Source organism: Carassius carassius, chromosome 22 (assembly GCF_963082965.1).
Source record: "Carassius carassius chromosome 22, fCarCar2.1, whole genome shotgun sequence".
Classification (NCBI taxonomy): Eukaryota; Metazoa; Chordata; class Actinopteri; order Cypriniformes; family Cyprinidae; genus Carassius; species Carassius carassius.
Window position 1 is genome coordinate 5,037,952 of NC_081776.1, and position 15,865 is coordinate 5,053,816.

The 15,865-nt window shown below is 40.6% G+C and overlaps 1 protein-coding gene across 2 annotated transcripts in view; it reads left to right on the plus strand.

The window, feature by feature from the left end:
* LOC132098759 (protein Wnt-5b) overlaps positions 1–15,865 on the plus strand; it is a 79,590-nt gene that overhangs the window by 23,757 nt on the left and 39,968 nt on the right. The gene's annotated exons all lie outside the window — the stretch shown is intronic.

The following is a 15,865-nucleotide window of genomic DNA, read 5'->3' on the forward strand; positions in this document are numbered from 1 at the left end:
TATACCAACTTTTCCACAATTTTCAATCAGATGGTTGTCTTCTTTTTTTTAAAGCCATTGCTTTGGTGCAGTGATTGTGTATTTGATGAGTAGGTCCTTCACTCTTGTCTGTGGTACATCATGATGTATTAGTATTCACAACCATTACAGTTTATGTGACCAGATCACAAAACATGATGGAACCTATTTACATTTTATATATCCGTTCACTTGTGCCAAGCCGGACCGCTTTTCCTTATCAGCCCTGGGCATCCATCATGAAGCCTGCATGTCACTCCAGTGTCCATAGTGGATCTGTTCTGTTTACTACAAGCTTTACCCATATGCTTCAAGCCACAGGGAGCTGACGACAGTGCGTAGACAAACAAGTGTCCTGCCTGCCCCAACCTCCCTTTAGCATGAAATCGGCAGACTTCATTGAGGCTGTGACATTGGTCAGGGAGGGATTGAATGAGGACGTGTGTGCAGCAGCCACGTGGGGTCAGATGGACAACAGGTGCCTTGTGACCCAGAATCCTGTGTGACTTTACGTGTAATGCCTCTGTTTCTCTCTCGGTTTAGTTTTAAAGCAGGCAGATTAGCATCACCCTTGATGCCCCTGGAGCTGGCCCTCAACCATGGCTCATTAACACCTGGTTCTCCCCTGACCCTGGAGCACCTGGAGCGGGGAACCAGCAGCCTGATCCTAGTGCTAAACTCACATTTTTATCTTCCAAAAGATATTGCAGAAATATGTTATCTGTAATTGATTTTCAAAGAGATTAGGGTCATTTAAGTAATCACATTCTTATTTTTATTTTTTCATTTGTTTAGTGACAAGAGGACAGGAAATAAGGAGGAAGAGGAAGGAATGAAACTTGGAAAACCTAAAACAAAACAAAAAATTGGTCATTGAAATGAAGCTTAAAAAATATGAATATTAGATGAAAAATTCAGGAAAGCTATATAAAAATATATTTAAAAAATAAAAAAATATATTAAAAATAAATAAAAGGCAATTCAAACTAATAAAAATACTATAAAATACTATAAATATATATAAATGTCTATATTCAATATGCTAACTAGTGGTCAACTGATATTAGTTGATATTAGTTGTTGTTTTTTTTTTGCCCAAAGCCTGTATATACAGAAAGATGGCCAATAAAGTATTAATTCACTTTTTAGCATTTTAAGTAAGTAATGATTATTTAAAAAATTGCTGAATTTCATTAAATGAAATATAGTATTTTCTCGTCAAATCCACTCCAAAAAATGTTGTTTAATTTTACGACTTTGAAAAATCATATATTTTTTTACAGCGCAGATATTCTTCCAAACTCCACTAATGAAGGAAACTTTTTTCCATGACAAGAGCATTTACATTATGAATTAAGACAACCTTCTGAATATGGGCCGACATGTTAAACTGCTTCTCAGTTCTTGTTTTTATGCAAACATATTCTGTCGTGACTTCAACTCAGATCATGGCACGCTGAACTCTTGCAGTGTCTCGGAGAGAAAGTTTAGCACAGGGCGTGTGGAGAGGACCGCTCTGGAACATGAGTGTGCCAGCAAGCGTGACTGAGACTGACAGCTTGATTTATGGCATGGCTATAAGTAGCCACGACGTCGGCAGCCTTCAGCGGGGTGGAGTCCCTGCAGACACCTAACGCTGCCTCCTTGTGCCATTGAAGCACAACCCCCTGACAAAATATGTATATATGTGTGTGTGTGTGTGTGTGTGTGTGTGTGTGTGTGTGTTGTCTGTTCGTGTGCACGTGCACTTAAGGTGGATGAGCAACGGTCCCTAACCAAGATGCCAAATCTGCATGTTTATCTGGTCTTGAGCCAGACACTAATCAATTAAAACCCTGCTGTCCCCAAGGGAAGAGAGGAGAGAAGCAAATTATTCAGACTGCATTAAGTGAAAGAGAGATAGATAGATGGATGGATTGATGGATGGATGGATGGACGGGTGAAGGGATGGATGTATAGAAAAAGGTCAAAATTCTCAGTTCATATCTCACAATTTGGCTTTATTTTTTTCCTGAATTGTTAGTTTATATTTTGCTTTTCTTTTTTCCCTCAGTATTACAAGAAACAAGTATTTGAAAAAAAAAAAAAAAAAAAAAAACAGTTGTGAGATAAAAAGTCACAATCTGCTTTTTTATATATATATTGTGGCGAAAAATAGGCTTCCATAACTATCCCGTATGGATATACAGGTGCTGGTCATATAATTAGAATATCATCAAAAAGTTGATTTATTTCACTAATTCCATTCAAAAAGTGAAACTTGTATATTTTATTCATTCATTACACACATACTGATATATTTCAAATATTTTGATTATTATTACTGACAACTAAGGAAAATCCCAAATTCAGTATCTCAGATAATTAGAATATTGTGAAAAGGTTCAATATTGAAGACACCTGGTGCCACACTCTAATCAGCTAATTAACTCAAAACACCTGCAAAGGTCTTTAAATGGTCTCTCAGTCTAGTTCTGTAGGCTACACAATCATGGGGAAGACTGCTGACTTAACAGTTGTCCAAAAGACGACCTTTGACACCTTGCACAAGGAGGGCAAGACACAAAAGGTCATTGCAAAAGAGGCTGGCTGTTCATTTTTTGATGATTATATGACCAACACCTGTTGATAAATTAGAAAGAAATCTATTGGCAGATACCACTATATTGTGCATCCCTAATTAGAAGTTGTCATTTGCTTAATTTATCAGAGTGATTGTTTTGAACTTGGCTTTGGTAGTTAATTATTGCTACAATACACTTCTAATGTCATAAAGGCAATTCCATTTTATTTTAATATGGTTTCATAGTTGCATCAACTTCAGTAACTATGGCATTTGGTGGACACAATGGCACACAGATCATTTTTTAAAACCTGATGAACAGAGCTGTATATCTCTCAGATGAGAGCCAGAGCATTTCCTTTCGGACGTATTGTCCAGTGCTGTGGGAGGCTTGTGTGACCCAAGTGGCAGCCATCTCATTGGCTCGTTGTTGTCATGGGGATGTGACTTGGCTGAGATGCTAGTGGATGGAGTGATTTTTCGCTTCAAGCCAGGCGCTCATCATTTTCCTCGAACCCTGAAAGGAACCGCACATCCCTCATTAGACATTCAGAATCTAATTACACATATCTACGTTCTCATCAAGCTAGCTATCTTTCCTCATAAAATCTCCAGAATAATCTACAGCATGTCCCCTTTTCCAGATCAACAAAAAAGAGGTGTGTGGGGAGGTGGGACATGATGGTGGCAGTCTTTGATCTGATAGAAGGCCCCTGCAGGGATAGAAGCCTGGGCTGGTGCCAGAACCCCTCTTGGCTGACAGTCTCCTCTGCTGGTTGGCAGCTTGAAGGCTTTGGTGATTAATTCTGCTGGGAGGATGAAAGCGGCTCTAGCCAGTGGCTCCCTGCCTCAGAAGGCCAGGGACATCGTCTGAGCACAGCCCGGCCCAGCGCAGACCAGCCCAGCCATGCCTTTCCCTGTCTGGCCAGCTGCCCGCCTGCCTGCCTGCCTGCCTGCTGCCTCAGGACCAACCGCAGCAGGTGATGGACCAGGGAGAGCGATGGAGACGGATAAAGGGGGAGGGTGGAAGACAATCCGATCCATATTGAACAAGCTTTTCTTTTTGTTTCTCCCCCCGTTTCTCCCTCTCTCTCACTGTCTTTCTCTGTTCTGTGCTGTTTTATTAGGCAGCATCTTTTATGTTGTTCCACTATGCCATGATAATCCCCTGAGACAGTGCAGCACCCTGTTTCAAACAGGATGTAAGGCACAGCTGACAGCTTCACTGCACCAGTGCAGCAAGCCCTGGAGAGTAAGAGAGCGAGAGGATTTTTGACAAGATGAAGAGGTGTAAAAAGAAATGCAAAGGATGAAGTACATAGTTTGTTTTATCTCTAACCCTGCACACTTTTCTGATATCTTCACCTGGAGTTATAGTATGGGTGGTGTCTGGCTTCGTTACAGCTCCGCCCCTTGTGTGTTGTGCATGTAAGCTCCGCCTCCACCGATTTCAGCTGCGCTTACAATAAAATGCAAAAAGAATACACATGTGCACATGTTCACTTGTGTGAGCAAGCTCAGTTTAAACTGAGTTTGGGAAGATTTAAAAAAATGTACTTAGCTATACGTACCATGAAAATTAACTTAATCCCAAAAAAACCACTGCATTTCCACTGCATTTCATTGCTGTCATTAAAGGACCTGCTGAGATTATTTCAGTAATCATCTTGTTAACTCAGGTGAGAATGTTGACGAGCACAAGGCTGGAGATCATTATGTCAGTCTGATTGGGTTAGAATGTCAGACTTGACATGTTAAAAGGAGGGTGATGCTTGAAATCATTGTTCTTCCATTGTTAACCATGGTGACCTGCAAAGAAACGCGTGCAGCCATCATTGCGTTGCATAAAAATGGCTTCACAGGTAAGGATATTGTTGGAAAGGCCGAGTCATGTGCGCATGCGCTATTTACTGTCAGTCATCGTCAGCAGAGAGCGGGACTGTATGAGTGGGACTGTACAAGCAAGACTGTGTGTGCAAAGTGCGTCAATAAATATATACCATAAACACACACATCTAAATACTTTAAGCAACCTGTGTACTGCTGTTCTGTGCATAGCCAAAACTGTCAACAATAAACCTCCTTTGCATCGAACTGATCGAATCCATTGTGTTCTGATCGACACCCCATTGAGGAAAGCTAGAAAATAATAAATCCTCACCTATTACAGTCCAATACTTCTATCGAATAAATGGTCCTTCGAGCCGGATCTGGCATTCCTTATGGACAAAGAATTGATCAGTATCACTATGCAACCTGAAGAAGCATCTTCACAGATTGTCAGACCAAAACGTCAAGTTCATCTTCCTGCTTACCTAAGAGATTATGATCTTACGACAGTACATCATAGAGCAGGCAGCCAGCCGGTATCGCCTCACACAATACAGCATATACAGTGGCTTGGAGATGCTGCAGTGAACATCTCTTCACCTTCTACCAGAGGAACGAGTCCTATAAGTCAAGGTCCATGGGACACAGTGGATGAATGGTCGCCCATAGTCGGGGAAAGGGATCCTTTTATCCAAGGAATGGATAATATAGAACTGCAACGACCTAGCGCCAGCTACGCTCCAGTGCAGCCAGTTAATAGTCCTCAGACTTCTCCATATCATCGGCCATGGGAAAAACATCAGTCCACGCCGTTGCCAAGTACATCTTTCCCTGGACAGGATAGACTCCTCCCACATCCTGGAACGGCATCCTACAATCCACACTCCATGGTGTATACATCTTTGCCCCCACCTACCTATGGTAAGCATCGCCAGACAGACTACACAACAGCGTCACCTCTAAAGCCACACCAGCCCCTTCCTGCCACAACAGGTGACTCTAAAATGTTAGACATTCTGGGAACAATGATGGGTGAGCTTCAGATAATGAAAGATCAGATCTTAGCGGCGGCACCTACTAAATCACATATTCGGCCAACCATGTGTGGTGAACATGCTGGCCATGATTTCCCTTCCTGGCAACATGCTGAAAACCCAAGTCACGCTCTTTATCAGAGAACAGCTCTTCCTATGCCGGGCCTCCAAACAGATACTCCTGTCCCTCACTGGCATTCCAGGACATTGTATAAGTCCTCTAGAGAGTCTTCAGATTACCCTACACAGGTGCGTTCTCAGTCCCAGCAACACACAGGGCCACAGTTAGTACACAGAGATCCTTATGCCTCTAACCTGAATCCTGTAAGACAAGAAACCACTTACCGAGGTCCAGTGCCAACCATACCCAACTTTTGTACTAAGGACCCCAGTGAGTTTACTCGTTTAAAGATAGCTCTTGAGAACCTTCTACCATCAGATGCCACAGAGCTGTTCCGGTACCAAATCTTGCTGGATCATTTGAAGCTAGATGAAGCTCGTCTGGTGGCAGATTCCTATCTCAATTCACCATTTCCGTACTCTGCTACCATGGCTGCTCTCAATGAAAGGTTTGGCCAGCCTCACAAGTTGGCACTCAAGAAGATTGCCAAAGTGATGGATTCCCCAGATATTCGACGAGGAGATACTGAGGCCTTTGACAAATTTGCTTTACAGATTAGGGCTTTGGTGGGTATGTTGGAAACTCTTGGAGACGAAGGTGAAGCCGAGCTTCGTTGTGGGTCACATGTAGAGAGGCTGCTGAGTAAGTTACCTGCTGAAATGAGATCAGGATTCCGAAGACAGATGTACCACCGTCCTGGGTCTGTGTATAACCTTTGTGAATTTTCACAGTGGCTCCAGTATGAGGCCTGGTGTCAAAGCAGTGAGACACAGATCAGTTACAAGAGCCAGAGACCAGAACGCTGGAGAGAAACCAAACCCACTGCCCGTTCAGCTACCATCCTTCATGGAGTGGACGACATTGCCACAAAGATACCCTCAGCACCCTCTCAAGTTAGACCAGTTAAAGTGGAGAAACCTAAACTCCCACCTAGAGCTTTTTGTCCTTACTGCGATAACGAGGACCATTATCTTAGTCAATGTCCCACTTTCAAGTCCTTTGATAAACAGCAAATGATTGAATGGATCCAGACCAATCATCGTTGTTGGCGCTGTGGACGTGCACACCAAGCAGCCCAGTGCACACTCAAGAAGCCTTGTAGCATCTGCAAAGGGAAGCACTTACAAATCTTGCATGAGTTACGCGACACCCTTGTTGCGCAGAAAGGCTTCACCCTCCTTTAGTGCTCCGAAAGAGGCTGTGGTTCCAAGTCTCCGGAGTATGGAACGACGACTAACCCAAAATCCAGAGAAAGCAGCCGTGTACAATGCTGAAATTGAAAAGCTGGAACTGAATGGAGCAGTTACCAAACTCTCAGCTGCTGCAAGCACTATGGCAGGGGAGACCTGGTATATCCCGCACCACTTAGTCAGCCACAATGATAAGGACCGTATTGTGTTCAATTGCTCTTTCCAATATAAAGGACTGAACCTCAATGATTCCTTGATGCCTGGTCCAACCTTGAGCCCTTCTCTGTTAGGTGTTCTACTTCGTTTCAGAGAGCATTGTGTTGCTATCAGCGGTGATATACGTGGAATGTTCCACCAAGTTCTGCTCTTACCTGAGGACAAACCCCTCCTGCGCTTTCTCTGGCGTGGCATGAGACGCGGCGATCCCCCTGACGTCTATGAATGGCAGGTGCTGCCGTTCGGAACCACGTGCAGTCCCTGCTGTGCATCCTTCGCCCTCCAAAGACATGTCTCATCGCACAGCACAGCGGATGAAGATGTGAGACATTCTGTGGAACGCTGCTTTTATGTGGATAACTGTCTACAGAGCTTCCCATCTGCTCAAGAGGCACGGCAGTTATTAGACAAACTTCGTAAGCTGCTAGCGTCCGGAGGGTTTGATATCCGTCAATGGGCCAGCAACGTGCAAGAAGTCGTCAGTCACTTGCCACCAGAAGCCAGATCTCCCAAACTAGAGTTGTGGCTTTCACAGAATAAAGAAGACCCACGTGAATCCACCTTGGGACTGAATTGGCTCTGTGAGTCGGACCACCTAGGATTTAAGCATAGACCTGTTACTTACAGTGCTCTGACGATGCGGAACATATATCGTGTGTTAGCAAGTCAGTATGACCCCCTTGGTGTCATTCTTCCTTTCACCACACGAGCCAAGGTGATTGTTCAACAGCTCTGGATTAAGAACAGGAACTGGGATGATCCACAACTTCCTGATGATCTTCAGCAGGCATGGAGGGTGTGGGAAGCTGAGCTTCCCCAAGTCATATATCCAGTGTCTGAGCTCCTAGGAAGACGGAGATGGAGGCATTCCCAAGTATTGTCTGACAGATTCTGGACGGCCTTCATAAAGTATTACTTACCTGACATGCAGGCCAGGGGAAAGTGGCAGAATCCATCAGTAGACATCAAACCCGGGACAGTTGTCATGCTTGTTGACCCTCAGTTACCCCGTTCATTGTGGCAGATCGGGAGAGTGCTTAATGTCTTTCCGGGGGCTGATAATCGAGTTTGAACGGTCGAGGTGCAGATTAAGGACAAAGTCTACACAAGACCCATCGCTCGACTGATTGTTCTTCCGGAGATCCGAGATGAAGTGGATAAAAGCCACACTAGGGACTAACGATAGTCCCTATAGTGTCGGCCTTTCAATGGAGCAAATTTGTAACCAAATTTGGGGGCGGCTGTGTTGGAAAGGCCGAGTCATGTGCGCATGCGCTATTTACTGTCAGTCATCGTCAGCAGAGAGCGGGACTGTATGAGCGGGACTGTACAAGCAAGACTGTGTGTGCAAAGTGCGTCAATAAATATATACCATAAACACACACATCTAAATACTTTAAGCAACCTGTGTACTGCTGTTCTGTGCATAGCCAAAACTGTCAACAATAAACCTCCTTTGCATCGAACTGATCGAATCCATTGTGTTCTGATCGACACCCCATTGAGGAAAGCTAGAAAATAATAAATCCTCACCTATTACAGTCCAATACTTCTATCGAATAGATATTGTGGCTACTAAGATTGCACCTAAATCAACAATTTATAGGATCATCAAGAACTTCAAGGAAAGAGGTTCAATTCTTGTAAAGAAGGCTTCAGGGCGTCCAAGAAAGTCCAGCAAGCTCCAGGATCGTCTCCTAAAGAGGATTCAGCTGCGGGATCGGAGTGCCACCAGTGCAGAGCTTGCTTAGGAATGGCAGCAGGCAGGTGTGAGCGCATCTGCACGCACAGTGAGGCCAAGACTTTTGGAAGATGGCCTGGTGTCAAGAAGGGCAGCAAAGAAGCCACTTCTCTCCAAAAAAAACATCAGGGACAGATTGATCTTCTGCAGAAAGTATAGTGAATGGACTGCTGAGGACTGGGGCAAAGTCATATTCTCCGATGAAGCCCCTTTCCGATTGTTTGGGGCATCTGGCTTGTCCGGAGAAGAAAAGGTGAGCACTACCATCAGTCCTGTGTCAAGCCAACAGTAAAGCATCCTGACTGCATTCATGTGTGGGGTTGCTTCTCATCCAAGGGAGTGGGCTCACTCACAATTCTGCCCAAAAACACAGCCATGAATAAAGAATGGTACCAAAACACCCTCCAACAGCAACTTCTTCCAACAATCCAACAACAGTTTGGTGAAGAACAATGCATTTTCCAGCACGATGGAGCACCGTGCCATAAGGCAAATGTGATAACTAAGTGGCTTGGGGACCAGAATGTTGAAATTTTGGGTCCATGGCCTGGAAACTCCCCAGATAAAAAAAAAAGAAAAAAAAAAAAAAAGAAAAAAAAAAAAAAAAAGATCTTAATCCCATTGAGAACTTGTGGTCAATCCTCAAGAGGCGGGTGGACAAACAAAAAGTCGAATTGCAGAGGTCCTGAAAAAGAAGGGCCAACACTGCAAATACTGACTCTTTGCATAAATGTCATGTAATTGTCGATAAAAGCCTTTGAAACGTATGAAGTGCTTGTAATTATATTTCAGTACATCACAGAAACAACTGAAACAAAGATCTAAAAGCAGTTTAGCAGCAAACTTTTTGAAAACTAATATTTATGTAATTCTCAAAACTTTTGGCCACGACTGTACACTCTTTAAATGTTTGGGGTTAGTAAGGTGTTTTATGCTTAAATTAATGCTTTTATTAGTAAAGGATCCATTAAATTGACATTTATAATGTTATAAAAGATTTCTGTTTCAAATAAGTTGTTTCTATTCATCAAAGAATCATAAAAAAAATGCATCACAGTTTCCACAGAAAAGCAGTAACTGTTTTCAACACTGATAGTGATAAAAAATGTTTCGTAAACAGCAAATCAGTATATTAGAATGATTTCTGAAGGATCATGTGACACTGAAGACTTGAGTAATGATGCTGAAAATTCAGCTTTGACATATTGAAAAACTAGAACATGAACATAACGATACTTGAACTTAATGAACATAATGTGAACACTAAAAATATCTAAATGTGAATCAGTATATTTTTCTTGTAAACAGCTTAACTACTGTCACACTATTTCTGGAAAATGTAGTCAAGTTAGAAGCATACTCTTCAGCACTGTATTCAAGCACAGGATCCAGTCAATTCTTCTAGGGCCTAAAAAAAAAATTTGTTTGGTTCCGGTTTCCGACCGACCCTGTCAATTTATGTGCGACCCAAATTTATTTTATGAGACTGGGGAAGAACGGTCTTTCACACATCGTTAATTAAATTACAGTTTCCTTTAAATGCTGTTTTACACTTAAGTAATCCGTTAAAAACCATTAAGTATTGCATCAAAACCCTTTAACTGTCAATTCCTAAAGTGAGCTATAACTTAAGGTTTGGAAATCGTAACATTAAGAGAAACACGGGGGGAGGGGGGACTCAACAATATATCGCGGAACAGAGAGGGCACTGACAACATGCTGACAGACAGGACATTAACATTACCAGCTTACTTTTAATATGAAACAAAGTCTCATTTGGTTATTTCACCTTTCAAATGTGGTCATTTTTTAAAGAAATGTAAACAATAAATACCGTTTTGTGGCTCTTGAATGTGTCGAACAGATCGCTGTAAGTTAGATCATCAGTTAAAACTAACTGATCGTCTCTTGCTTCTAGTTAATTTATAGCATCAAAATCAAATAAACCACATAAATGAACATAACAAAGAATGTTGTTTGACTACAAAAAGATGTCTGTACACTCCGTTTTTCAAGTTCAAATCCTCCATGTTAATCTACTATGAGATCGCCTGTCAAACTCCCGCGAAGGCTTTTTGTGTGTGTGTGTGTGTGTGTGTGTGCGTTTTGCGTGTCTATGGCAACAACAGACTTTAAACGGGAATACAGAATCACTGTCGTAAAAGTACCGGTACACACATTTAAAATCAGCGCGCGCGCGCGCGTGTGTGTGTGTGTGTGTGTGTGTGTGTGTGTGTGTGTGTAAAACTGCCACTGGAGAAAAAAAAATCCCTACCGACCAATGACCTCAACTGAAAACCAACCGGAACCAAACTTTTTTTTTTTTTAGGCCTAGGGTAGCAATATTTTGTGCATTATGCACCGATTTAAATGAAACACATAAACTACTGCTTATTATTAATCTTCTTATTAGCAGCTTATCATTGGAAAACGATTTTGAACAGATGCTCATTTCAGATGTTTGTATTCCAGCAGAATTTCGTTCTCAGTTTTAAAAAAATGTATGCATTATAGACTATTTTAATAATCAACTAGTCCTAAATAAGCCTTATGTAATTACTTTAATTTTGCCACCAAATTCTGATCAGACAATGAATTTATTCTCATTTGTTTTGCTATTTGTTTCTACTCTAAGGTCTGTTGGATTACATTATAGTGCTGTACAATGGTTGTGTATTTGTTTATGAGTGTTAGGTCCACCTGGACTATGTCACTATGTATTTATGGGGTGGCGGGTCAGATGGAGTGACTGTATATCTCCTTTCTTCTCTGTGTGTGTGTGTGTGTGTGTGTGTGTGTGTGTGTGTGTGTGTGTTTGCTAACACAGGTTAGATGTGCTCTTGTTAAGGCCCAGTGAGCAGCCAGGGCAGAGCAGCCTCGCAGCTGGTCTCGAGGCCAGGAGACAGCATCGAGTGTATGTTACTCTCCCACCCTTCCCCAGAAATATCTCTCGCTCTGTAAAAAGGAAATACCAGATTAAAGCTACATTACACCAAGACCGGTTTTCATGCTAACCGCCCACCTCTGTCTGTTCCTTGCAATTTCTTTTCCACACTCTCTCCATCTTCTGTTTCCATTGTTTTTTTCTTGTTTTTGTCCCTAAAGACACCCCCTTGTTTTCTCTTTTCACCTTTACCTGCCCTCATTCTCTCCTTCTAGTTTTTTTTCCGCTTCACCCTGTGTATGATTCTGTCTCTCCATCTCTTTTTTTCTCTCACACATACTCTCTCCTGGGTTTAACATTGTTGGCAGTCTGTGAGAAAGGCAGCAGCCAGGGCTGTGAGCATATCCTGTGGGAGATCAGTTTTCAGCTGTGTGTTTGCGAATGTGTGTGTATGTATGCATGCCACCATTGTGCTTTCTTTGTGGGGCGGTGGGGAGTTTTTTCACCTGCTGTAGGGACAGACGCCCAGGTCTTATAGAGGGCTTTACAGTGGGTGTGGAGAATGCTGCTAATGTTTCTATGTGCAGCCTGGCTTTAGACATCTACTCTCAATGTCCTGCCTGTGCTGAGTCCATACGGCCCCGCACACACACACACACACACAGCCACAGGGGCCTGTCAATGATTAATAGCTTCTCCCTGAGTGGCATCTTGGGAGGCCCTGAGAGAGAAAGAGGCAAAACAAGAGCTCTCTTTTCCCCTCAGCTCCCCTCTCTTCCTCTTCTGAGAGAGTATTCACTCTCAATCCACTGCAGAAAGAAGATAAGGACATTATGTGTGTATTATCTGGAGAAATTGCAACAAATTTCATGTGCTTAACTACAATGGGGTCCAGAAGCTTGAGACCACATTATCTGGAGTTTAAAGTCTAAATGAATGGTTAAATTAAATCTAGAAAAAAAATTATAATAATTAAAAATGTGAAAAATATTTTATTTTATTTTTAATTATTTAACTTTTATCTTTTATATGCAAAGCAAATAGAAACTATTTTTCTTTAGATTTTTTTGTGGGGGGGTTGTTATGGTTTTAAATATTATTTGTAATTAAAACAAAAAACTGTAAACTATTGAATTATGAATTCTAAATGATTGAATATGAATTATTTGAATGGCTTTAAAAATAAAATCACTTTAAATTTGTAAAATGTTTATTTAGTTCATTGTTTTAATTATTCTTTTAAATATTATTAGTAATAAAAATCCAAATATAAGCATTTTCAGTTTTAAACAAATTGTTAAAATGTTATGCATTTAAATTTAAATTGTTGTGCTTTTAAATATTACTTGTAATAAATTCAAATAGAAGCACTTCCACGTTTTAGATTTTTTTTTTTTTTTTTTTTTGTTCTCTTAAATAATATTTTTAATGAAAAATAATGGAAAAAAAACTCATTTGGATTCCTCTGTATATCCATTAGAGAAAAAAACAAACACACTTTCTTTGTCTGGCTGTATAGCAGTCACTGTCCGAACCAAAGTCAAGAGTCTTATTTTCAAAGTGAGGTCATAATGAACTTGACGAGACTGACATTTTCTGTATTTCATCAGGTCCAAAGAGCCGCGTAATGCGGTCAGAAACATGAAACAGTCTTTCATGCTTTTATGCAAGTTTTATCAAGGCTGAAGCACCAGGGCTTATCAAGTCACCCAGGATGAAACTGTATGCAAAAATAAGACATAAAATAAGGGTATGATAATGATTTGAATGGTGTAATTCCTGTCTCAATATGGTGTAAAGTGACTCATTGAATATCCTTGATGATGTGTCATCAGCACATGGATCATGTAAGAACTGTACTATGAGCAATTTTGATTATGGTGATATTATGATGTGCGGTGAGCGATGTATATGAGCCGTGATGCATAATGAATGTTCTCACATTGATAGTCCTTTTCTTTTGTGAGTAGGTGAAAACCAGCATGTAACAAAGTAAATAATTATTCACCAGGAGGGAGAAAAGGAAACTTAAAGGGATAATCCACCCAAAATGAAAATAGTTTACTCACCTACATGTCATTCTTAACCAGCAGTATTAAAAAAGGGATTACATCTGAATATTTTCTGTAAAAAGCTAGAATATGTTGAATACTAATAATTTGTTGCTTTGCCTGTTTTTAATGTGCAGGATAAGGCTGTTTAGTAAAGCGATGCTATTCTGATGAAGGGCGAGTAAATCATAACAGAATTTGGGGGTTAACCATCCCTTCTCGAGTTCTCGAGTATGTCTGTACATTTTCACCTTAAATTCTTTTGGTAAAATTTAAAGGATTAATAAAGGAGTTATATAATTAATGTGGAAAGTCTAGGTCATTTCTTTACAGTTTTTGAGCACAGTTTGAGGCTCATAGAGTTCTTCTGGGAACTGTAGTTTTGGTTTGTACTAAGATTTTATTGATTTATTTTATTTTGTATTTTTTAAATGAAGCAAGGCAGCCATCACACAGGTTATTATTGTGGTTATATTGTTATGGCATTAGTGAAAGCTAGAGTAGTGGGTCTGCAGTCAAAGATAAGGCTAAGAGAAGATAAGAGTAGTTCCTGTAGCTCAGTGGAAGAGCATTGCGGTCATGGGTTCAATTTTCAGGGAACACACACACTGGTAAAAAAAACAAAACAAAATGTATAGCCTGAATGCACTGTAAGTCGTTTTGGATAAAGCATCTGCTAAATACATAAATGTAAATGTAATGTAAATGTAAGAGGACCTGGGATTGAGAGAGTTCAGGCCAGTCTCCATCTATAAGAGCAGGCAGAGAGGAGGAGGTGGTGGTGGGAGGGACAGAGAGAGAGAGGGAAGGGGTGGAGGAGTGGGGCCAGGAGGTGAAAGCCGAGCTGGAATTTGTGCGGTATGCAGAGAATGATGGGATTTTTCCTGCTGGGCGGCTGAGAGCTGCTACACTGCTGAGCATTGACCAGCACACACACACACACACACACACACCCTCAAAGAACTGAAAGCTCTTTCACCATCACACTCTCTACCTCACACAAAACTCAATCTCTTGCCCCTCCCTCTTATTCTTACTCTCGCTCTCTCTCTCTCTCTCTCTCTCTCTCTCTCTCACACACACACACATACACACACACACACACACACAAACAATTCAACTTCAACTGTAGGCACATTTGGCCAGGCATAATAGGAGAATTCTGTCATTTTTCTGAAACGTTTGTACATTGTTACAGCACAACTCAAATGATGTGTTGTATTTGATAATATAATGTGGTGAAAATAACATTTGACCATTTTTGGAACAAAAAAAGTTGACTTTGTCTTCTTCGTGACCATGTATACTTACCTTGATGGGGGCAAAATATGTGGTTGTTGTAGAAATTACCATTAAAAAAAATGAAATAATAATAATTAAAAAGTATAATTATTTCTTTTCTTTTTTTTTTTTGGTTAAGATTATCATGTTTTTTTATTATATAATAAATGTTAATAATTTAAGATTGAATGTTTGTGTCTGAAGCAATGGTTAAATCATTGTAATCAATACTAAAAATAAATAAAAGTAGGCATTTTAAAAGGTTTCCATGAATGTAATCTTCATATGACAAAAAGAGACAGCTGAAATCTTAAAGGAAAGAAAGAAGCTGTCATTTTAATAAATATTGAAGTGGTTTATGATTATTTCTCTTTGTTTAGATGATCATATTTTTTATTAAATATTTGTAGAAAAAAAAGCCAAAATAAAAAAAAATACAAACAAATCAATCTACTCATAAAATGATTGAAAGTCTGGGTCCGAGGGAAAGGTTAAACCAATCATTCATAAAATGCATTTGAAAAAAAAGGCATTGACCTTCATATAACAAAAAGAAAAAGTTGAAATCTGTTTTAATAAATAGCAACCATGACAGAAATGTACTCGTAATGGAAGAAACACCCACACTCGTACAAACTCTCAAAAGAAAAGAGTACATCTCCAGCAATCAGGCGGGGAAATTTTTTTTTTCCTTTTTTTTTTTTTCATTCTCCTTATTCTCTCTCTGCCTTTCAGCAATCACACATTTCTGACATTCATAGTTTTTTTTTTTTTTTTTATCGATGACTAAAATGCTCACACTCTTGTCCTTTGTTCTCTTGTCTCAGTATCTATCAGTTTGTTCTCTTTCATCCACAATTCTTCTTCCCCTGGCTCACTCTCTTTCTCTTTCTCTTTCTATGCCTTTCTTGTGAGCCCCCCCCCCCCTTTCTCTCT